Source organism: Sphaerodactylus townsendi, linkage group LG10 (genome assembly GCF_021028975.2).
Source record: "Sphaerodactylus townsendi isolate TG3544 linkage group LG10, MPM_Stown_v2.3, whole genome shotgun sequence".
Classification (NCBI taxonomy): Eukaryota; Metazoa; Chordata; class Lepidosauria; order Squamata; family Sphaerodactylidae; genus Sphaerodactylus; species Sphaerodactylus townsendi.
Genome location: NC_059434.1, coordinates 33,118,761 through 33,143,095, shown reverse-complemented (window position 1 = coordinate 33,143,095; position 24,335 = coordinate 33,118,761).

The following is a 24,335-nucleotide window of genomic DNA, read 5'->3' as shown; positions in this document are numbered from 1 at the left end:
CTGACATTACTCTGACATTATTTTAGATCTACAAATTCAATCTAATTCACCTTTCCCACCATGCACTTGTTATTATTAACAGAAGTGTAGTGAACAAGAAGATCAACCCAAGGATCTCCAGTCTCTTATCCATTGTACCCTAAAGTACATTGTCCACATGATAGTCAAGTAAAAAGGGTTTCTGGGATCTGAATCCAGAATTTCTTATACACTAAGGAACGTTTGTGGTTCTCAATCAGCATTTACAACAAGACTGAAAACAAGCAAAATATTATTATGCATATCCTAAAATGATGTGAAATATCATATCTTGGTCCAGTCTAATCTACTGTGTATTTAGTCCACATTAACTAATACTGAAGATATAACTGATAACAAGATTGCTTGTAAATAAATCTGCTGTGGCTTATGCGTTCATTATCATGTAAATTCCAGGCTATTCAAACAATATATATCATTGCCTTAAATAATGAATTTGACCCATTTTCAGATTACTTGAGGCACTGACTAAACCTTTGTTTAAATTGTCAGTTATCTAGAACTTCTGAAGAACATTAGAAAAATACCTGATTTGATTTCCTAAGCTCTCTTTTCTATTTTGAGCTGTCCTCAATCATACTGTTATTAATAGTTTATTAAAAGGGAAATTTCATCACTTGATAATGGTAGCTGTGCTTGGTTTCACTCTAAAAGAACTGAGCTTGCATTAAAGAATAATCAGTAAACTTGACTTAGCTTTGTGCCATTCATGTTTATCTGTTGTGGTCACCGCTTCCTGTTATTGAAAACAGAGCCTCACTAAAATCAGTTCCCTTAATTCTATGTTTGGTTAATTCTGTGTTGGACTGTAACCTAAATGCTTGGGAAGACTTGGAGACTTCCAAAAGTGTTGTTGATTGATACACAGGTGGCAGTACAAAACTAGAGCAGTTAAACAAATAGCTGACACTTTCTGTCTGGAAGAACTTATGCAGGTGGGAGAAAACCTATGGATTTTTGTCTGAGCAAGTGGGCACTAGTCCAAAAAAGCACATATTAGAGTTTTCTTTAATTAGAATTTTCTTTAAAATCACTGTTTGGATAGGCTTAATTTTTTCTTGCACAATTTTCTTATAGAAATGGTTTGCATTTTGAAAATATGGCTTCTGTGAACAATAGTTGTCTACCTACCAGAAGAGAAAAAATATGCATTCTTGTCTTTTTTCTATCCATTTCGTCTTTTTTTTATAGTGGGAAATATTTTTATGTTTATCACGTTTTCCCTAACTATAAAATGGGGGAGAGGGAATGACACTTGTATTGTTTGGAAATTATTTTACACTTAGATTATTGTATAAATAAATAAATTTCATTATTACCATTGAAAAACATGAACCTCTGGGGTAGAACATGGCAACTTTTTAATTGCCCACAGCAGGACCACACAGGAGTTCAGGACAGTGTGCAAGAGAGGATATTAATGCAACTAAAATTACCAGGAGAACTTGGTGTATTTTCAAGCACCATATGATCATTGCTCCCGAGAGTCATTAGTGAAATTCAGTGAGTTAAATAACTCCCTTTTGTAATGTAATTGGGCTAGGACTTTTCTCATCTGAAAAGCTGGAGAAGCAGAAGTACAATGTATGTGTTAAAAGAGCTAATGTTAAATTATGAGCTATACTATGTCACGGTTGACGTGGTCAATGCAGATTGAGTGCAACATAAGTGCAATCCCTTCTATTTCTTGAGCTAGAAAGGCTTTGGAGTGTTTCGGATAATCTTTGCTCTTTCAAACATCTGTGTATGACAGACCCTAGAAAAACGAATTTGTGCAATCTGATGAGCATTATACTGGTATATGCACATTAGCACAAATTTATATATGGCTCTTACACTCCCAAGAATCTAAGCCATATTACAGCTAAAATAACCTTCTGACCTGCAGTCTATTGATTCAAATATAGCAATACACACATCCCAATATGTTCTAGTTCAGGATCTAGTAGAGAGATTAATTATGGATGGAAATAGCAGAGCCACTGATAGGAATGCAATACTGACAGAATCTATCATCTAGTATACATTCAGCCTTCCTGTTTGTTTCTCTTTATTTAACCTGCTCCAGGATTTGGGCACCTAGCTGCTGATTTTTCTTCCTAAATAGAAAGAAAATAAGATAGAATTAGTCATAAAGTTTAGAAGAATTGTTCATAATTGTACATGGTAGTGGGGAAAAATATTCTCATGAAAAATCAGAATGGATGGGTGACTACAGTGTTCTAAGTTCTCATGTTTACTGCATAAGCATTACAATATATTTACATCCAATTCTGAATATAGAACCATCATTTTCCCTTTAAAATAAATGAGCATGTAACCCAAGCTTAGTCAGCAAAACCAAGCAAGGATTGGAAGGTTGATTGCCACTCAAGGCATGCAAGCAGGGAGGATCTAGCAGCATTAAAAGCACACGCACGCACGCACGCACAGAGAGAGAGAGAGAGAGAGAGAGAGAGAGAGAGAGAGAGAGAGAGAGAGAGAGAGAGAGAGAGAACAGTTTGTTGGTAAAATTGGTGGTCATAGCTGGTTTAATAATACAGCATCATAAGAGCAAAGGTGTAGCATAGAGATGTAGCCGTCCTGGGATGGCATACCTGCCGTGCTGACCCAAACAACACTAACCCGCAGCACACCTGCTTGAGGGGACCTGCTGGGATGGCAAATGAATGGGAGTCCATGTGGGCACTGGTCTCTACCTGGCAGTCTCCTTGCCACCAGGTGGTGTAAGCCAACCATCTACCCACACCTGGGTAGGTGGCTTAGTGGCCTCCCACAACTTCCAAAGCGTCTTCGGGGGGGGGGCCATCAAAGGGGAGGCAGGCGTACAGGCACTCCCTCCCCTCAAAAGCTCCATCCCCATGCCCAATCTATCAAGCTGTGACAAGGGATACAAATATCACATTACAACAATTCAGATATTACAAGCAAAGCGATTAATAAAAGCATAACAAAGAGGGATGATGGGCAGGAAAATGAACCAAAGGAGAGCACAATGGGAAAGGCCAAGGGCCATGTGAGCATGCATCTCACGCTTATGCTGAGCCCTGGCCCCACACCCATGTGACTGGTATGGTAGCCACTCTCCAAGCTGGGCAATTGAACAGGGCAACACAGGGCCAGTTTGACTATTGACTTCCCTTCCCCTGCTCATCCCAAGTAGCAACCTGCATCAGCAAGTGAGTCTGTGCTGTGGTTAACAAAACTAATTTTAAGGATTCCCTATCCACCCCCAGGGCTTTTATCAGAGTGCAACGTAAGTGCAATACCTGCTATTTCTTGAGCTAGAATACACATTATCTACTTTTTGCTTATGCTGAAGTGCCTCACCTCTTAAGTATGCATAGTAGCTAACACACCACAATAGAAAGCCTGTGTTGTTATTACAGGGTTGACTAGGATTTGGAATACTCTGGTTTAAAGTCCCACTGTATGGAAAGTTGCTGGGTTAGCTTTAGCCAGGTATATATGCTTAGCCTAATCTCCTTGTAGTATTACTATGAAACAAAAATGTAAGTGAGGAGAATGAAAACTACTTTGGGCCCCCCTTATGAAGAATCATTTGTATTTATAGCCCATCTCTTCCTCCTGTAAGGAGACCCATGGTGGCTTACAAACTCTTTTTCTTTCCTCTCCCCACAACAAACACCTTGTGAGGTAGGTGGGGCTGAGAGAGTTGCGAATGAACTGTGACTAGTTCCAAGATCACCCAGAAGGAATAAAGGAGTGTGGAAACAAATATTGTCCCACAAATAAGACTTCTAGTTACCAAGCAGGTCTTCTGTCTCTGCTCCCTGATCTTCTACTCAGCTCTAGGCTCTGATACTTAGGCTAAGTGTCTTACAGTGCAATCCTAAAGACAGTTACTACAGTCTAAGCCTGTTGAAATGAATGAGCTTCAAACTGGATAAACTCTTTAGGATTGTACTGTTAAACACCTGTGTGGAGAGAAGAGAGTAAACACAGCAAGTTATGACTCAGCCACTGCTAACTATCAGGACCATCCCCAGTTTATCCCACAAACATCAATCTATTTCAGCAGCCTGAACAGCCATTAGTCACTTCCTCTAGATCTGACAAGGTCCAAGTCTCTATGTCCTGCTCAGGGCCACGGCTCCTTCTCTTGGTCTTTGGTCTAAGGCAGCTTTTGTCTGTGCTTCTTAGCCTCTCCATCCATTTTACTTTAATCTTTCTCTCCTCCCTTTTCAACCCTGAAGCTGCACGGTTTGATACGGTTTGACCGAGCTCCTTCCTTCCATTCTTTGAGGTTTCTTCCTCCCTTAATCCCTTCCTTGCTTTTCTCCACTACAGCTGGGTTTGCACAGGGCTGTGCAGAGTACCTTACAGCCAGACCTTCCCCCCAGCCAAAGCTTCAGGCCAGCAATAAGGCAGGCTTAGCAGCTGATTGGCACTGTAAATGCTTTCCTGTGGGTGGCAGACTCCTACTGCGGTTCCGGGCCCTGCCTCCGGGCCCTGCTGTTGGGACAGCTTCTGCCTTCATCCTAATGTGTCAGGCCTTCTCTGACCTCCACTTCTGCTTCCTTGCCATATATGGCTACTTGCAGAAGAGTTTTGTTCCCCGTTTTTGTTTTTATATCATACATTAGAGCTTCATTGTAGAGAAAAATATCATTTTTCACATTATTATATTAATGAACAGTATTTTCCTAATTGTTGCAAACATATTCTAGGAAGTTTTCTGCCATCAGTTCTGTTTTCTTTTCTTTTTTTAGATTTGCCATTGAATATTGCCTAAAGCAACATTCTGAAGTGATTTGGGGGTTATTTCTATTCAGGAGAACTATCAGTGGAATTTTGAAGGAAACAAAAAGTATTTCAATATAAGAAGCAGCATTTCTTAGAAGGGCTGCACTGTTAACTATCTGGAGAGGTTAAAGGAGGCAGAGAGCACAGGTTCGATTTGGAAAAACGAGCAGAGGTTGGAAGGTTAAATCCTCCCCAGGGCTATTAAGTGTTATTAGTATAACTGTGCTATGGATATTGCCTCAATGAAAGCCAAATTCTTATTAGGGATTTAGGACTGCTGAATAGATTGTAATTACTTGCTTAATTTATACTCCACTTTTCTGCTCATTGGAGACTCAAAGTATCTTACAACTTTCTCCCCTTTCCCCTGCTATTCTCACCACAACCTTGTAAAGCAGCTTAGGCTGAAAGTAAAAGACTGGTCCAAGGTCACGGAGAAAACTTTGGTGGAATTTCCATGGCATGGAATTTGACCCAAAATGACCTTTTGAATCAAATATGTAGGTTCGTACTCTAAGAACGTATTCAAAGATTTTTAAGTGTAAGTAAAAGATATTACACAAATCCAGCTAAATTTATTGGGCCGAAGTTTGGATACATTGTATAGTTGTCATTGTACATTATTTTTATTTCATTTGAATTTCAAGGTAAGCTAAGAAATAAAAACACAAAAAAAATTTCCTCATGAATGTGGCTCAACTTGTATGGTTGTATGGTTTCAGTGTATCCTTTATTTGCTATATAGCCCAATCCGGGGGGGGGGGGGGGCTGAATCATCCTGGGGAGGTGGCACACATGCCTGCAGGCAGCTGCCACAGCCCTTTGGGAAGCCCAGATGTGGCACTGGCTTCTGTGTTAATGCTCCCAAGCTGCTGCCAATCCTGTGGGTGCAGTGGGGGCATGCTGGAGGCATTCTTGGAGGTGGTGATAATGTTAGTCGACTTCTATCCTGATTCTGCTGGCAGGCACGCCACAGCCCAGGGCTTGGACTCGAGCCCTATAGAGGGCTTTTCCAGTGGCTGGGAGGTTTTTCTGTATTTTCTGCCTCCCCGCGCCAATGGAAAGCCCTCTGGAGGTGACAGGGTGGCACAGCACAGGAACTATCCCTGGCTGCCTCCGGCTGTGGATTGTGCTGCCCATATTCGATGTCCTTTGTATCATATGTGTAAGCTTGTTTTAATCCGGCAATGAAAAAATACAGTGATAATATTGGAGCTGTCTCTAAAAATGTATTATTTCCATAACAAGTAAACTGGTATTATTTCTCAGTCATGTGCATGATTATTTACCTCAGTTACTATGGAGTACCAAAGGCAGTGTGCTGAAGACCTTAAAAATACCAAAGAATGCTCTGCTTCTCTTATTCTTACAGAAACAGAGAGTCGGGTGCTTGACTGAAACACAGACTCACTTTTACTACTTGAGCTTTGTGTTGAAGTCATAATTGCAGAAAAGAGGATTTCAACAGGCACTTTACAACTTGATTTTGTCACAGTATCAAAGAAGATCCAAGGACATACACACCGAATGCCACTTGAGTTTTCCATTATGGTCTGATAATTAGGTTGAGGGAAAGTTAACTTTGAAAAAAAATATGAAAATATTATCCCTAGAACCTGACTTCCCATCATTAAGAGAGCTAATGCCAAGTACTAGCAAACAATGTGAACAGTAAGCAATGAAATCTCTAGTTCCTGTTTCTCCTCTGGCATGAATTTATTCATAGCTTAGCTTGTGTAGGTTAAAAAATTGACTTACCTTACAGAGCAGATGTAACAATGACTGCAATAATATCTGAAGTGTTTTTAACACTATAAATCTGTGTATAACATCCAACTATTGTTGAATATTAGATTGCTTTAAGGCACATTAGGCTGAATCCACAGTAGTACTCAGATAACAACTGCTATTTCAAAATTAAACTGGAAGAGATCTAGGCCATTCTGGGCAAAGCATCTTGAAATTAGAACTCAGCTCTCTCCTGATGTCTGTCTCAGTTTCTTCTTGCTTTTAAAAATCTTGTAGGCATTTTAATTGTTCTACAAATTTCGTTGTGCGTGCACAATGACAATAAATGCTTATGCTTATGCTTAAATGCTTTCAGGGGACTGTATTGTTAATATATCTTTCTTTTATGCCTTCCTATTTTTTATAGTTTAATCTTTAATGTGGTTTACTTTTTAACATAGAGAGACCAGTGCATACATAATTATGATTGTAGTTGCAACAGAGCAGATCAATCTGCATCAACATGGACCACACCCAATACCACTGATTTTTTTCTGATTTCTTGGGTTTGTTTAGGTTGCAATAAACTGTAACACAGGAAGTGCAAAGACCTCACTGTGCTTCTGTTGTGATTAACAATGCAACCCTAGGCACTTACTCCAATCCCAGCCAATTCATTTCAGTGACTTTAGACTGAAACATCCCTGGGGATGAGATGCATGAGTTCCACATCCACATAGATTTCACAGCCCTTGTTTCTCCCAATATATTGGAAATATGGGGGGGTGGGGGAATTGCTAACTCATCTTTTCACATTGTGTTTTTGCAACAGTAAGAGTCTTTTTACAGCCCAACCTGGGGAGCGGAATCCTGCTCTGGAGCCAGCACAAACCTGCGTAGCTTGGGTGCCCTGCAACATCACAAATGTGCCAGGTTGGGTACCACTTCCCTTCCCTCCCTTGCATGCCACCCCTCCCTCCCCTCCCTCCCCTCCCCTTCCCTTGCATGCCTTCCCTCCCTCTCACTCTGCTAGGGTGGGTGGGCCATGCCCAGATGCTGGGCCCCCTCCCTTGCATGCCACCCCTCCTTCCTTCCCCTTTCCTTTGCATGCCTCCCCTCCCTCTCCCTCTGCTAAGGTGGGTGGGCCATGTCAAGATGCCAGGCCCCCTCCCCTCCCCTGCGGTGCCCAACCTGGAAGCTGTCACACGTCTCCAGGCCAGCTAGCAAAAAAAGATGCCTTGGTGTGGGTGGGGACATTCTGGGGGATGGGTCATCTTCCATTATCCATCCACCTTGCACTGGCAGAGCCAGCCTAGGTGATACACCACAGTTTCTGTGGCATATCCCCACTTCCCCTTATGGGGGATTCTCAAAGGCTTTTCTTTTTACTGTTTTGGTTTCCTGTTCCATGAGAAAGCCCTTTGGAGGGAGTGGGGTGGCACCAGAGCAGCACTATCCCTGCCTACCAGTCTACTCTGGATTGGACTGTAAATCTTTTTTAATGACTTTCTTCTGCTGATGCAGTACTTATGATAGGTGTGCTGTGTATAGCACAGGGGTCGGCAACCTTTAACACCCAAAGAGCCATTTGGACCCATTTTCCAAAAAAAGAGAAAACACTTGGAACTGCAAATACTTTTTTGCATCTAAAATGAAGATAACACTGTATATATTCTCATGCAGGGAGAAGTTCCCTTCTTTGGGGCCCATTTTTACCCATCAAAGCAAAAAAAGGGGGGGATAAAAACCCTGTTGTTTTGTACATGATTCAAATGACCAGCAATAGAACCCCCGTTTCACACATTTCTCTTTTCTTGTGTTGAAAGACAACCCCTCAAAAAAGAACCCCCTCAAATTCCACTTGGATGATGGATCAAAATTAGTGCCTTTAATGGGGTTGTCAACTTCCAGGGGGGGGCTGGACCCCCCCCCCCGAGAAAATGTATGCCATGGAAAGTGGACTCGACAGCCATATTCCTCACCGAGCATGGCCCCTGGTCCCAAAAGCCACAGCTTCTGAGAATCTACCCCCAAATGTCCTGGGATTTGTCTGCTGGGAATTAGCAACCCGCGACAACCATGGCTGAGGATGATCCTGGGCTTCCTCCCTTCCACGATCTACAAGCTTACCCTCCACTGGGTTACTCTGAAGTAAACCTTCCAAGATCTATATGCAAGGCTTTCCCCATGTGCTCCTGCCCTCCTTGGCAATGCAGAAGCAAACAATTCCCACCCACCCCCCTCTCCCCATCAAACAGCCCCAACGAGTGCAACCTTGCAGGGCTGCAGGTAATAACTCCTTTAAAACCTGACATCCTCTTTCTCACCTGGACTCAGCCAGGCTGCCATCTGCTGGGGTCCCCCATGTGGTCCCGCCCCCAAGAAGGACCAAGGGAGGGGAGTGGGCTGAGGTTAGGATTGCGCTGAAAATCTGCGCTCCTGCAGCTCCCTCCTGTTTCCGCCCTTCACCGCTCACCTGTTCAAGAGGATCCACCAGTGGTGCTCCACCCCCACCCCCTGGCCATCATCACCGGCATCAGCCAACCAGGCAGCTGGGACAGGGAAGCTGGAAGTGGCTTGGGATAGCTGTCTCGGGCTATGCCTCTCTAGGAACGGGGACTCTTTCCCATTAACCCTTAGGGCGATTCTCCGAAGGAGGATGAGAGGACCCAAGCCACGTGGAGCTGCAGTGCAAGGACAAAAGAGCCGCATGCGGCTCCGGAGCCGCAGGTTGCAGGCCCCTGGTATAGTATAACACAAAGACAAATAATTGTAGGTAGAATGACATTTATTGCAAGCGTTTTATATAGTAAGTTTCCATAGTTTCTCCTGAGCTCACTGAAACAATATATACTGTACTGTCAGTAAATGGATGTGACGGACCACCTCCTTCCATATTGTTCAGATTAACAGTTAAACTTGTCTTATGAAGCCCTGTTATCTGTGCCCCTCCCTGCAGAGATGAAGTCAATGGTGACCAGAGACAAGAATTGTTTAGTGGTGGTACCCCACCTTTTAGGCTTATCTGGCCCCTCACTTTGTGTTAGGTTCTAGGGCATTTCTTTATGCCCTGGCCTTCTGTGGGGATTTCATCATCTTTAGATTTTTATGTTCTGCTTCAAGTCTGAGGACTGTTTTGGTAATATCATTTTAGGATGCTTGATATTCATTGCATGCTGTTTTTATGGCCTGGTTCATTTTAAAGCTTGTTTGATTTCATGGAATTGTTTTAGTCATAAGTCACCAGGAGAAAGTCTTTAGAGAAACAAGATATACCTTTTTAAAACAAATAAATACTTATTGAAATGTCATGAACAACTGCTGGTATAAATGAAAAAAAGCTAAAATACCAAAAGCAGCTATTAAAACAATGGTAGCAATACCACATTAAAAAGTAGTTGTTCATAGCCCAGGGACAATACAGAAATTTGATATGTGCAATACTTTCTCAGGAAGTCCACTGGATGCAAGTCACTGTAACAATATTAGAAACCCATTGGATCATGTCATAGTATATCAAAAATAACATTTGAAGAATGTTATACATAAAGTATTCTTATTTTCCTTACAGCTTGTTTTTTTCTTCTTCCAAACATTTATTGTGCAGATGTCTTGGCCATTGATATACCACCATTAAGTGTGGAATGTGAAGCATAAATCTTTTCTTTCAAGTCTGATTATATTGTTTTCATTCTGACAGGGATTTAAAATGGAAGGAAATCTAATTTTCCAGTTTCAAACTACAAAAATTAAGCAAAAGGTTTCCAAGTTAAAATAGATTACAGAAGATCACATAATGTTGCACGTTTTCTTCAGTCTAAGGCTGTTTCTGAAATGTTGCTCATATAATCTGAGCTTGGAACATAAATGTATTTGCTCCAAAACCAAAATGTAGTCTTAAACCTGATCTGGATCTAAACCTCTCCTCTCCTGTCAAATAAAGGCATACTTAACTTTATTTTGAGAGTATGACCAGATGTTCATGCTGCTTTTTTTTCTTTAGCTAAGCAAGTTCACTACCTCTAATTGAAATACTGAACTTTATTACTTCTCAGTTACTTTGTACAGTGCAAGAGTCAACCATTTTTTCACATTAATGCCGAGTTTTCATGTTGTTGGTTGTGGAACTGTGTATAATGGAGAACATTTTTTTAAAAAAGACTCCTAAAGGACAATGTGTTTATGAGTATCATTGACCTAATATGGACAGAACAGTGATGACAGTTATTACTGGAGTGGATGAGTGAAGCAATTTATGTGTTTTTTACTTTTTTCACTTGATAGTGAGGTTTGGGTGAAGGCTTGCTTTTTGCCCTATTGAAATTTGCCAAATTTGTAATTTTGTTGGCTTTACAAACTAAAAAAAAGAAAGAGTGAGAGAGACATGCAGAAGCTAATCCATACAACTTTTAGGCAAAAGAAGATTTGGTTAACACTCTGTTGTCATGGTATTCACTGAGATTTGTGGGGGGGGGGGGCAGAGTTGAGGGAGAATGATTTTGAAAGTTAACATTTAGATCATTACATTATTTAACTTACATTGGGTGTGAGGGCACACATAGAGATTGTTGGGGCATAGAGGCAGTTCACTCCACACACAAAAATTAGTCTTTCCCACCTTCCTTACTTTCCTGTTATGATCAGGAAGTCGAACTCACCTCTGATAGAGGTGGACTCAGTGGTGGGATTCAGCAGGGTCGCACCACTTCGCCAGAACCGGTTGTTAAAATGGTGCTTGTAAACAACCAGTTGTTAAATTATTTGAATCCCACCACCGGAACCAGATGTTAAATTATTTGAATCCCACCACTGGACTTGTGCAGACATACTCACGATTTCCCTGTCAGCTTACAGACTGCAGTGGGATAGCCATGTTAGACTATAGTAGCAAAACAAAATAGAAATCCAATGGCACCCAAAAGAGTAGCAAATTTTATTCCAGCATGAGCTCTTGTGAGTCAGATTGTACTTCTGTTTTTTCCACCATTCTGCAAACTCAAAAAGCTCAGAAATGATCTAAAATCCAGAGTTTTAGGGGTCAATTTCATGATGTACAAAATGATTAAATCAAAACCAAAAGTTGTAATAAGTAGTGAACAGCCAGCTATAGATGCTTATGACTTTCATGAAAGTAATTTATTCAGCACATTTATGAAGAAATTATATACTCTTTCCAGCAAGTACTTCTTCAGAACTATAGTGTGAGTGAATAAAAAGGTTGCACATTGGGTTGAAAATTATGGCAAAAAAGAGTAAATTCCATAATTGCATGTCATGTGCATAGCAAAGGTCTTCACTCCCCAAGGATACACAGCAAGGACTAACTATTACGATAGGGTATAGAAAAGTTGCTGTGATACCACCCACAAAGGCGATTGTTTCTTGGCGATTAAAAAAAAATTAAATTGCTCCAGGAAACAAATTGGAAGCTCCATTCACTGGCAGAACACATGTGGTGCTATGCCTTTGCCAACCCACTTCATTAATCGTATAGGTCACAACATTTTGTAGCTGCTTTATGCCCTCCAGGTAGGGGGTTCTCTGTAAACCCTTCCATGGGGCTTCATCAAAAAGCTGTATGTTCAATTTCTAGAAAAATCTGTGAGCTAGTTTTTGAATCTTTGCTATACATATTTCATTCAGATCAAACTATTCCAATCATCTGGTGTACATGTCATTTAAAAATAGACAGCAACGTCCCCAAGTATTTAATTCTGGATGGTGCCAGATATCGATTATAGCGAGAGTCTCCTTCCACAGCCTTTAGCACCACACATGTTTTGGTGTAGCTTTTTTGTAGTGCTAAAGTATTTTTATCTTATGTTTTACTAGTAGAAGAAAATAGAATTTGAAACTTTTATTTATGCCCAAATAATTATTTAGGGTTGGTAATTATATTGTAGCAATGTGATAACTTTCTTACAGAAAAGCCTTGAACTATCACTAAATAAAGATATTAAATAAATACAAAATATAATAAATAAAAATAAATGAAATCACTAAATAAAAATATTATTTACACATCCTTTAGGTGCAAGGAGGGCTCTTAATTTTTAGTAGAATTTACTCATGGAACTTAGCTCTGTCTGCAGGAAGGACATCATCCAAAAATATGAACAGTATGTATTAACATTTGAAACCTCAACAGAAATTGAGAATGGAAGCCAATTTTCTGATAGTCATTTTCACTTTCTTTGTTACCGTCCCCTCACACACACACCACCTTTAAGTGTTTTTTTCCTAATCTCAGCCTAGCCAGTCTCTTCCTCCTCTTATGTTTTAAAATGAAATTGTTGTGTTTTTTAAATTCATAAATTATTTTTTATATATCCATAGTGGTACAAAATGCTGATACTATTTCCTGATTTCTGTATTCATAGCTATGTAACAGTATGGTTGACTAGTCTCTGTCAAAATAGGGGAGTCTGATCTTACACTGCAGTGGAAGACTTCCCTGCAATCTCCAACATGACACTTCAAAGAGGAGGAATGGGGAAGGTATGCAACACCTTTTCTGGCAAAAAGCAGGGTGTTTTTTTTACAAATCATAGCTTTTTACAAACCCTAGAGTATTTAGCAAATGCCTAGGCAAATCACAGTGTAACTTCCAGTTTTCTAGTGAAACTGAAATTGAGCACCAACATGATTGGGGGGGTACCTGTTCTCTTGCCACCAAATCCTTCTGTGGATGCTAAATAGCTGTTCAGCATTCCTTTGTTACGAACATAACACACTTCTTTGTTCATGTAGTAAACATACAGTAACTGTGGATCTAGGTTTCTGTAGTTTTGCAGAATGATTCATCTCTACTTTCTTCTGCTGAACTTTCTTTGTGACAAGCAATATGCAGTAAAGCCATTGCTAATGATAGGCCTCAGAGAATATGATAATAAGCTTTTTAGTGCATTATGAAACTTTATACAGCCTATGGTTCTGTGCAAAATATTCTTTAAATATTTTTTGCACTGCTCTTGAAAATAAATGACTCTGCCACAATTTGCAACAGTACCATCCATACATAAATGAGAGGTATTGAACTGCGTGGCTTGCTGGCATAATTTGAGAAAGTTAAGCTTCACTGCATAAAATATTCCATATTTGTTCTCAGTTTCAGGCAGAATGAGACAATTTGCAGTGGTGTATGTTCTTTCTCTACTAAGATGCATTTTGCAGTGTTGAACCAGGTAGCCAACCATAATTTATTATCTTTTCTATGAGTTGGTTTCAGTTTAATTTTCTGAAAACAGCTTCATCTTGCCCACAAGGATTTATCTGCGTATATTTAACACAATGCATACTTGACCAAGTTTGTTTCCAAAGCCTAATTACATGTGAAGGAACCTTGACTTCAGTATTATGTTTTAAATTTAAGTCTGGTGAACTGTAACTGGAAATATCATAGACTATTAGGCATGATATCAAAAATAAGCTAGTAATCGCTATTATTGTAGATTTCACAGCTGCCAGATCTTTAGCTGGTTGTTGGCCTTCATTACAATTTGAGCCTCACCCAGAGGCCTAGGAAGTTGTAATGTATGGCATAGTATTCGTGCGGATCCTAGCAGGGCTGCCTTCTGAATTTGACAGATGTTAATTTTGTCAATTCGAAGATTTTTCAAGTGCTGCCCTAGTGTTTTTGGGATGGCGGCCAGTGTGCCGATTACCACTGGAACGACCTCAGCTGGTTTGTGCCATAGACGCTGAAGCTCGATTTTCAAATCGCGGTATCTAATGACCTTCTCGTGTCCTTTTTCAATGACCCTGCTGTCACCGGGGACTGTTATGTCGATGATGGTCACTTTCTATTATTATTATTATTATTATTATTATTATTATTATTATTATTATTATATTATTATTATTATTATTATTATTACTAAAACCTTTTAATGCACGCATTTCTAACATAGTTAAGAAATAAATGGCAATCATATCAAATTTACTGGCATTTTATGTATGAAATAATATAGTTTCGTGGGAAAGAGAGATGCAAAGATACATTTCTGTACTAACAATACAGCATACAAGTTTCTGGGAATTGAAAGATTAAAATAACTGTGACAGTCCACTATTATATCATAACAAGTAATTTAATGCTACAACTTATACATTAAATGTAACTTTTTACAGGGCATCAGTAGCTAACCAGCCACAGCAGCTGTGGTATCTGGAAAGTGCTCGAGGACTGCAAGGTCTCCCCTGTCACTAAGCCAGGCACAACTCTGGACATTTGGGCCAGGCTGCAGTGGCAACAGTGTTTGGGAGCTGCTCTGGGCTTGGAGCAGCTCCCAAACAGCAACACCTCTGCAGAAGTGGCTCCCTGACACTGCCACCACAGCTTACCCCAGAGCAGCTTCCATAAGCTGATGCTGTTCCTGGAAGCTACCAGACCAGTGCTTTATCCTCAGAGAAGTTCTCAGACAACAACACTGCAGCCAGCTCTGGAGTAACTCACTGACACCATGGCTGGGCCCAGAACAGCTCCCAGACTGTACTGCCACAGCCATACGCAGAGGAGCAGCATCTGCCACTGTTGTCAGACCTGGAATACGTGAATTGTTTGAACATGTACTGACAACACTTTTTTTATTTGGGGAGGGGGATTTAAACCTACAACGTATGCTTTATAAGGATGTCATCTTTTTCTGTAAACCTGGGGAATCCCCCAAATTTGGAGGGAAATCTGATTAGTATCGGTGTAACTGTATCTTCAGATTTAGATATCCACAAATGGGGGTTATTCTTGAGGAAGTAGACATATAGATCAGAAGCAAGATAAAAACAATCTGCAACATTTAGTGGCACATTTCCACTTAAATTGCCAATTGACCTTTCCTTACTTTTTAAACACATTGATTGTAAGCAGAGTAGAAACTCTGTTCTGTCATAATATAAAATCATGGTTTATTTGAACTGTGGGTAGCTTCTGAAACCAGGATTATGCTTGGAGATGATATTCAAATCTTGGCTTGCCTAAATCATTTCCTTCACCTGTTTTCCCTTCTCCTGTAGACACTCTGGCCTGTACTGCAGCAATGTCAGTGCTAGAGAAGCAGACTAGGATATCGTTCATAGATCATACAAAACTATAATTGTTTTTGGCAACAAATATTGAATGTCATTTTTGATATGTCAGGATACCAGCTGTTCCAAAAGCAATTTTATGTTATATGAAAGCTATCATATGAATCGTGGATTTAAAACCAGTCTTTAGTCTGCTATTAACAGAAGAACTGTATATTGCAGCCCAGTGGAAACTAGCAGATGCTATTATGGATTTGGGTTGGATGGTAGTATCCTTAACTCAGTATCTGGCAACATATTATTGTAGCTCTATGAGAGCATAAAAATTGGCATAGATAATGTGGTTGAAAAATGGTAATTATTTAAAATGTATTGAAATGACAGATTCTCGGGCAGGGTGTACCCCTATATCTTTTAAAATAAGTTTTAATGTAGTTTGGGTAATCTGATGGTTGGTTTAGAATTTAAAAAAATTAAGTAAGTTCAAACCATGTTTTCAGACTTCAGTTTGATGTACCTTAACTAAACAAAGGTAGTGGAATCACGTGCAGTGATACAACCATATTAGCCATAGTTAGTGTATCTAAACTGTGTTTTGTGCAGTCTGCAGTGAAAAATAATTGTCCTGCACAGTGCTCTGTATTGAAACTTGGGAATAGCTGATTATTATTAATGAATGTGAAGCAGTGGTCCCTAACATGGAGTTCATGGATGCACAATAATGGCTGTCCTGGCATCAGTTCTTTGACAAAGCATCTCTTCCCCAAACTAAAAAGTGAGTCCTGGTTTCATCCATCACATTTGACCAGGAGAGGCTTCAGAGGCATCATCTTTGTGCCTGTAGAATGTGGTGATTTAGAACCAGTCGGTTCCATCATAGGAAAATGTTTGGCTTTCAAGCTCCTAGCATTTTGTGACTGTTCCCCATACTCCATGGCAGCCATTTTGTGATTAATCCTCACAGCAGATTTTTGGGTGGCACTCGTTTCACGTTTAAAATTTCAGGAAGTTCCCATGAGCTCAATAAGACTTGAGATCATAAACATAGATTATGAAAGGATTCAACAGGATTGAATTGAATCAATACTCTCATGTTAGTGTGTAATCTTGTATCTTAGATAATTGCTCTTAAATGTAATCATCCTTATTTTATACATATAATCAGATCAGTTATGTCACAAAACAGTTTCTACAGAGTTTAAAAATATTTTGATTGATTGATTGATTGATTGATTGATTGATTGATTGATTGATTGATTGATTGATTGATTGATTGATTGATTGATTGGAATCTAAACTAGTTTTAGACTTCTATGAGGAAACAGTTTTAGCCTGTTGCAAACATTCAAAAATCTACTTTGGCTGGCCAATTAAAAAAATCTGAGTTTGATTGTGTGATATGTTTTCTAATGTTTACAGAAAAATACATTCTTTACACAGAACTGCTTGTGAAAATCTGCCCTACATCATAATGAATCCAGCACCTGTCAAAAGTATGCTTAGTGTAGGAGCTAAAGAGTTGCTAAAATTAAACACAATGTTCAGTGCCTTTGTCTTCCAGTCTTGCAATTATGTTGGTTTTATATAGCCATATCCTGTGCAATCACTTGCCATGTCCATCAGCCAAATAGGGATATTAACAGGATCTTTAAGGGACAATTACTTGCTGAGAAATACCTTGCTGATGGTTGAGGGCCAAGTAGCCATTATGTAGGAGATCTGAGTTCAAATGTTGCAGTGTTTGAAAGCAGGCACAGGGTAGAGTTAAATTGGAGCCACAGTGCTGGTGGGACAGGTTTATTTTCTGCCATGTCATCTCATTTCTCTGAAGGAAACTTCATACACACGCATGCTGTTAGCTGAAGTGTTGTTTTTGTTTAAATATATATTTTTCCTACTGTAACTCATGGCTGATTTCTATCAGAGAAACAATACAAGGACTTAAACCTTCTGAGCCAGTGCCACAATCTTGACTCAAATCTCCCTTCTGAGTTTTAATCTTAAAATGCAGTTCAGGGAACTCATGAATGGATAGTCCACAAAATACAGAGTTTGAAAACTGTTGATTGCTGGAGATGAAAATGCTATTTCAACATTTTCATCTTACCCAGGGATGTTTTCAAATCAACTTAGTTCTCACAATAAGGTCAAGATTATTATACCCCTTTAACATTTTATTTTTTGAAGAGATAAATCTTGTGTATCATGGGTTGGATCCAGACAAAATCTTTCTGTCAGTGGAACAGAATTTTCTAGCTTCTACCCTCCAAATGCAATCTACTGATCTCATTGAAATGATATGTTGGAAGGAGAGGCAAGAGGAATGACATGAGGGGGCTCTGCAGTACAAAGGGGAAATGGATTGAGGTTTCCAGGGCTGGAGTACCCTGACCTGGGTGGTGCAGGATAGCTTGATCACATCAGATATCAGAAACCAAGCAGTCAGCCCTGGGTACATAGATGGTAACCCACAATGAAGTACCAGGGTTGTTCTGCAGAGAAGGCAAACCACCTCTGCTTAGTCTCATACCTTGAAAATCTTACTGGGCTGCCATAAGTCAGCTGTGACTATGACACTATATATATGTGTATGCATGCATGCACATGTGTGTACAAACACACACATGCGCATGCACACATTGGTTGGAATGTCAGATTGGAAGTGGAAAGAGCTAGGTTCAAATTCATGCAGTTTCACTCTCTCCGACTAACGTAGCTCACAATGTTGTTGAAATAATAAAATGAAGAAAGGGAATTCATGTATACCACTTATGATTGACAGATAAATAGATATCTGAAACTCAAAGGAATCAAAATGCAGGTTTTGTTCTTTTTCTTAGTAATATGATTACTAAAAATTAATAGCCAATGATTTATCCACAACTTTCCATCCTTTGTGTAAAAACAGCTGCCAGGGGGTGGGGTGGGGGAGTTCCTAACAAAACTCACTAGGAATGATCTCAGCTGGTTTCTGTACATCACATCCAATTCGTATGCCTAGCAACACTGGTTAAAATTAAATAATTAATGTAGAAAATGTTCTTATTTCTTATCCTAGTTTTTTTTTCTTGTGCTCCATATGTATAATTTAAAAACTAACATCCTATTAAGTTATGCATGGCTTTATAACCACAGAATTATTAAGACATGGTAGGAATCATGATAGAAAAACAAAATACGAATATTTTGGGTTCAATGGGTGGTAAACACACCAGTTTCTGCACAGTAAGAGCATGTGTGTACCACTGTTATGCTTGGAAATTTCCATGTGGGATGTAAGCCCCTATCCTGTGGAGTTGTTAAATCACACTTATTTTGGTTATTATAGGGTATTAGAATTGTAGACATGTTCTACTTTCTTGTGTCCCTGCAGTATTTGTTCACTTATGCTGTTGTTTTGTGTAGGGTTTTTTTTTTTGCTGTTATATATAGGTCAAAAACAGAGTTTAGACTCATAATGAAATAATAGTTTTTGTCCAGATATTCTAGATTTTCAACTAGACTGTTTAGAAGTGTAAAGAGCAATGAAAATAAATATGAAATTGAATGAAACCAGCTTTTGTTATATATCTCCTGGATTCAAACTGATCAACATTGATGGATACCATCTCCAGCTTGGGAAATTTCTGGAGATTTGGGGGCAGAGTCTGGGGAGGATGGAAATTAGGGAGGGAGGGAGTTCTGTGGATATATGATTCCATACATTACCCTCTGAAGTTGCCATTTTCTCCGGGTGAATTTCTACAGTCTGCAGATCAGTTATAATTCCTGGAGAACTCCAGCAAAAAGCACACCCAGGACTTACCTGGGGTGCCCCTGCAGCAGGGGAGGAAGAAGCAGATGGCTTGCCATCCCTGCTCCATGTCTGGAGTGCGTCAAGTGACAGAGGAGAACCGTCACGTGACGAGGGAGCCGGGCAGGCTATTTAAGCCAATGCCCGGCTCAGCCCAACCTCTTCACGAGGCTTCAAGCAGGCGGACCCACCCCCCCTCCCTAAGTTTTGGGCAGTTATTTTTTAAATGAATGTTATTTTTAATGAATGTTACTTTGTCGCAGTCTAGGCGGTTTTCAGGGCATAGGGGCACATCCTTTGTGGGAAGGCAGGCTTGCATGCCAGACCTTCCCATGGCGGGGGCCTCAATAAGAGATCTGGGAGTAGTGGAGGGCTTGAGGATGCAGGCCTGGAAGTCCTGTTTCGAGCTCGCTACCCCTGGCAGGAGGGGGTGTCACAAATGGGTAGGCGCCCAAGTGGCATCTAGTATCCTCCTGTCCCGATCCCCATGGGGAGACAGTGCTGGGTTCAGTGGTTTGCTGCCCGAAGGGCCAGGGGTCAGCTTTGGGGCTGACGGAGGCCAGGTTCAGCGATTTGCTGCCCGGTGGCCAGGATGTGCCCCGATATGCTCACCCAGCTTCCCAAAAGAGTTATGTGTTATTGTTAATAAACCGGGCTTTGGCCATTTCTATTCCAACAAATATAAGTGTATACATTTGGTCAATGGGGGAAGCGAAATCCACACATCTGCACGCATTTACCAGAAGGATAGCAACCCCATCAACACTAGGTCAAGAAGGTAACAATGTAATACAATTATTATATTGTATCACTTTGGAGAAAGTGTGGACAAGCCACTTCACAAACATGGGTCAGGATTTTGGTAAGCACACAAAAACTCAGAGGCAAAAAATTTGAATAAAATAAATGGTAATTTATTTACGTAATGGGATGGATCTAGAACAAATGGAGCAATGGGATATTAATGCTTTAATAAATATGAGAAAGAAGTAATATATCCTAAGCATATATTTTAATTGCTGGATCTCCTACTCTCTTTTTCTCTCTTTTGGTGTAATGCATTTTACTGTTGATTTTACATTGTATTTATGATATTGTCGTAATGTTCTGTTTTTAATTGTTAGCCACCTTGACATCCCTGATTGCACAAAAAACTAGAATATAAATTCTGTAAATAAATAGAATAATAAAATGAGGACGAAATATATCCATTGAAAATTCACCCCATATAATGTTGCCCTAATAATAAAAGCTTAAAAGACATTCATTCTGCTTTCTGAACCTGAACAAACATAATGGTAAGTTAGCTGTGTGTGTATTTTCCATATCTAAAGCTCTTGTAATCTTCAACGAGTATCATTTATTTTCTTGTTTAATCCTGCTATAGGCCATTCTCTTTTACCCAGGAGACGCTCTGTACAAAAAGGCAAATGCTCTGTAATATTTTCTAACCCTTCTGAGAATGTGTTTGCTGTAAACATTCCCTTTTCTTGACTTGTCTTCACCTTTTTCTCACCTCTTTGAGTAGAGTAGAATAAATCTTAAATGAATCTAACTTTTGCCCTTCCAGCTTCCTAGCTGCCATTTGTGGGCAAAAACAAACAAACAAACCTGACACTAAATTTAGACTTGCCTGGACCTGTGTATTTATTTTATATATTTAAAAAGTTTGGAAAGAGAAGAACTGAATGAACTGCTGCGAGGTTGTGTGTGTGGAAATAACAGCATTTCACTAGGGGGTTGTTTTTGTTTTTTCCTCCTGGTCTCTAAGTGCCCTTTCCTCTTATTTTTCTTCATTATTTTCTTGTTTGCTTTTTTATTTTGTTGCTCACCAGAGGTCTGTGCTTTTGGTACCAGATGGCATTCTCCCAAAGCAGAAACTATTAAAAAAAAAACTTCCATCACTATGGAAAATGATGACAAGTTGCACTGCATATTCAATCTCCTCTTAGAAATGGAAAAGTGCTCCCTCCTTTTCTACTCATAAGTTCAAAAGTATTTCCCCAGATATAAATGCGCTCTCACATATACATCATTGGATGGATTTCATGGAGCCCGTTAGAAAAACACCCATGAGGCAGTTCTGCTGTAGAACTGCCAGCCTACACTGTTGTCACTTAGGGTAACAGTTACACTTAGGAGCTATCCTAGCCTTATAAATCGTCATGCAAAATGCAATCTTATGCAGGTCTATTCCAGATGGAATTAACTTTATACAAAAGCGCAAAGAAATGTTAAGGGGATGCTGGTAGGTATGAAGATTGTGGTTTGTCATATATCCTATGTCCTGTTCAAACTGTTCTTCTATTAGGGTTGCCAATCTTCAGGTGGGCCTAGAGATGCCCCAAAATTACAACTGATCTCAAATTACCAAAATCAGTATTCATGGATAACGTGGGTACTTGGGAGGGTGGCTGTTATGGCATTATGCCATGCTGATGTCTATTCCTTCCCCAAACCGAAGGTCCATTCCTAAATCTCCAGGAATTCCCAACTCAGCAGCCTAGCTGCAGAGATGGGGCTACCAGGGGGCCAGGGGTGCGCATTGAACCAGGCATGCACCTGGGGGGCAGAAAACTGCTGCCGCCCTGCCCCCCACAGCACCCCCTCCCCTCCCCTCCCACCCCACCCCACAGCGCGCGCACGTGCACACACATACACACACACACACCCCTTGGTGAAACAGTGCGGGCAGGATAAGTGGTCTGTTCCTTTCAGACTGAAAGCAGCCCGGTGGGAACTACACTTCCCAGGAGACCCTGTGACCCCCAGGATCTCATGGGCAGTGTAGTTCCTACCAGACCATTTTCAGCCAGAAGGGAACAGGCCGCTTCTCCAGCCTGCACTAAGGTAAGGGGGCGGGGGGCATGGTGCCATGGAGGGGGGGGCAGAAAACACAGAGTGTGCACTAGGTGCACTCTGGTCCAGCTACGCCTCTGCCAAGCTGTTATGCATGCAATGGTATTTCAGCATTAGTTTGGCAGCATGTTTGCCTGAACTGTGGCTTTCTACATGCAAAATTGCGTATAAAGCATCCGAGTGAAATTTAAACAAGGCACTAGGGCAAGTTCACTTAGGTAACAACTTCTACCTACCAATAGGATGTATAAGGTATACCATAGTGTCATGTCCAGGGGTGTGCATTCACATATGCTGAACTGAAAAAAAGAGGCACCATTTCAATGGCTTTGAGGAGACTATATTTTGAGGTAGGTGCACCAAATTTTCAACGTAGCTTAAGGTAACTCTCCTTAGAAGAACCTCCAGTTTTGGTAAAGATTTGGTGTGGGGGGTTCCAATTTTATGGGCCCCAAATATGGTGGCTCTATCAATTCTCCATCATTTGCAATTGAGAAAAAATGGGACCCCATATAATTGGGCCCTCTAACCCTATCTTTACCAAACCTAGGGGTTCTTGTAAGGGAATTCACTAGCAGTTACATTGCAAATTAGGTACCTTTATCTCATACCCCCACCCACTCAAACCCACAAAGATTTCCCAGTAGTTTTCTTATGCTTGGAAAATTTTCTCTCTGTGATTATCAGCTGTGACATAGCTTTATATGTCAATGGAGGTAAGTCTCTGTGGGGTTCTGGGAGAGCTTTTTTTCAAGATAGAGACACCAAATTTGCAGAATAGCTGCGAGTGACACTCCTTACATGAAACCCCATTTGATAAAGATTGGATCAGGGAGTCCAATTTTATGGGACCCCGTTTTTAATTGAGCACAATAGAGAATAGATGAGAGCACCCTCTTTGGGTACCCATAACATTATTCTAAGATTTGAACAAATAACATACTTTTAAATAAAAACAAAATAGTTTGTTTGGTTGGCGAAATAATAAACGATGGAGGATCTCAGTTTTTGCCCATTTTTGTGTGTTGCTCCAGTAAGAGAACAGCTCAAATTTGGTGTGAAGTTTAGTAGTGGAGAATTTTGGCTACATATCTACCTGGAACAGTGCACAATTGTAAAGCAATAATGGAGAGAGAGAAAGAGATTTAATCACCATTGCTATTGTCACAGTATGGTTCTTTAAAATTATCTATTCTGTAATCAGTGTCCATGTACAGAAAAAGAGAGGCTAAATTCATTAAATAAATGATAGATGCAATCAGCTTACATGTACCAAAAGTGAAGCTCAATTCATTAAATAAATTATTCCTTGTGAACATGTTGACCTTTTTTAAGCTATGTGCCATCTTTACAGACGTTTGCAGGCATTCGCACATGAAGATTCTCAATGAAGCATGAAACAGCAAGGAATAATTCCTTGTAGGCAGTGCACTCTTAATGCCAAGCAGGTGCTCTGAAGAGACAGCTTACATTTTCTTCATGTCTCAGTACCTTAAATGTTATGGTATGATGAGTCAGTTAGCTAGCTCTTTGCCCTCATAAGATTGCATTTAAACTGAGTACACTGACAACCTTCCACAGGCAGCCCTGTTAAAAGTGATGCTGCCAAGTAAACATCTGTTTGGGTGGTTTTAAATGTAGATTTCACCCAATTACTAACGAGAAACTGTCTGCTAGGTTGCTGGAAGACATTCTAGTTCTTGAAACTGAACTTATATAATCTATTTCAAAGAGCATAAGGATAGCAACTTTCGGATCTACTCTTTGGAGGAATAGCTTTTCCAATTCAATCCATGGGCACTTTGAAATGAAATACTAAGGCAAAACTGTTGCTAGTTCACAATTATGATAGACTGCACACTTCCATATTGTAGAATGACCAGGGTTTGATGCTCTCCAGCTGATAACAATTTTCATTAATTTCTCGATGCCAATAACTATTTCTACATCAGTAAATTTTAACGACTAAATGACTTTTGTTTATGATTTTAAAATGTTCATGTAGAACAGTGGTTCTCAACCTGTGGGTCAGGACCCCTTTGGGGGTTGAATGACACTTTTACAGGGGTTGCCTAAGACTCTCTGCATCAGTGTTCTCCATCTGTAAAATGGATAAATGTTAGGG